Below are 1,572 nucleotides of genomic sequence, written 5' to 3'. Positions count from 1 at the left end.
TTGATTTTGTATGCTGAGACTTTGCTGAAGTTGCTTATCAGCTAAAGTAGATTTTACGCCGAAATGATACGGTTTTCTAAATATACATTCATGTCATCTGCACACAGAGAGACTTTGACTTCCTCTCTTCCTATTTGAATACATTTTATTTCTTTCCCTTGCTTGATTCCCCTGACCAGAACTTCCAATACTATGTTAAATAGGAGTGGTGAAAGAGGGCATCCTTGTCTTCTGCTAGTTTTCAAAGGGAATGCTTCCAGTTTTTGCCCATTCAGTATGATATTGACTGTGGGTTTGTCATAAATAGCTCTTAATATTTTGAGGTACTTTCCATCAATACCTAGTTTATCGACAGGTTTTAGCATAAAGAGTGGTGAATTTTATCAAAGACTTTTTCTGCATCTATTGAAATAATCATGTGGTTTTTGTCACTGATTCTATTTATGTGATGCATTATGTTTACTGATTTGCTTATGTTGAACCAACCTTGCATCGCAGGGATGAAGCTGACTTGATCATGGTGGATAAGCTTTTTGATGTTCTGAATTCAGTTTGCCAGTATTTTATTGAGAATTTTTGTATCAATGTTCATCAGATTAGCCTGAAATTTTTTTTGTTGTTGTGTCTCTGCCTGGTTTTGGTACCAGGATGATGCCAGCCTCATAAAATGAGTTAGGGAGGAGTCCCTCTGTGGAATAGTTTCAGAAAGAATGGTAATGGTACTAGCTCCTCTTTGTACATCTGGCAGAATTTGCCTGTGTATCTGTCTTGTCCTGGACTTTTTTTGGTTGGTAGGCTATTAATTACTGCCTCAATTTCAGAACACGTTATTGGTCTATTCAGGGATTCGAATTCTTATTTAGTCTTGGGAGGGTGTATGTGTCCAGGAATTTTTTCATTTCTTCTAGATCTTCTAGTTTATTTGCATAGAGGTGTTTATTGTATTCTCTGATGGTAGCTTGGATTTCTGTGGGATCAGTGGTGATATCCCCTTTATCATTTTTTATTGTGTCTATTTGATTCTTCTTTCTTCTTTATTAGTCTGGTTAGTGGTCTACCTATTTTGTCAATCTTTTCAAAAAACCAGCTCGTGGATTCATTGATTTTTTGAAGGGTTTTTCATGTCTCTTATCTCCTGCAGTTCTGCCCTGATCTTAGTTATTTCTTGTCTTCTGCTAGCTTTTGAATTTGTTTGCTCTAGCTTCTGTAGCTCTTTCAATTGTGATGTTAGGGTGTCAATTTTAGATCTTTCCCACTTTCTCCTGCAGGCATTTAGTGCCATAAATTTCCCTCTAAATACTGCTTTAGCTGTGTCCCACAGATTCTGGTACCTTGTGTCTTTGTTCTCATTAGTTTCAAAGAATTTATTTGTTTCTGCCTTCATTTCGTTATGTACCCAGTAGTCATTCAGGAGCAGATTGTTCAGTTTCCATGCAGTTGTGCAATTTTGAGTGAGTTTCTTAATCCTGAATTCTAATTTGACTGCACTGTGGTCTGAGAGACTGTTGAGATTTCCATTTTTTTGCATTTGCTGAGGAGTGCTTTATTTCCAATAATGTGGCCAATTTTAGA

The sequence above is a fragment of the Colobus angolensis genome, unplaced genomic scaffold (assembly GCF_000951035.1).
Source record: "Colobus angolensis palliatus isolate OR3802 unplaced genomic scaffold, Cang.pa_1.0 Scaffold302, whole genome shotgun sequence".
In the NCBI taxonomy this organism is placed as follows: domain Eukaryota; kingdom Metazoa; phylum Chordata; class Mammalia; order Primates; family Cercopithecidae; genus Colobus; species Colobus angolensis.
This window is presented reverse-complemented; position numbering follows the sequence as displayed.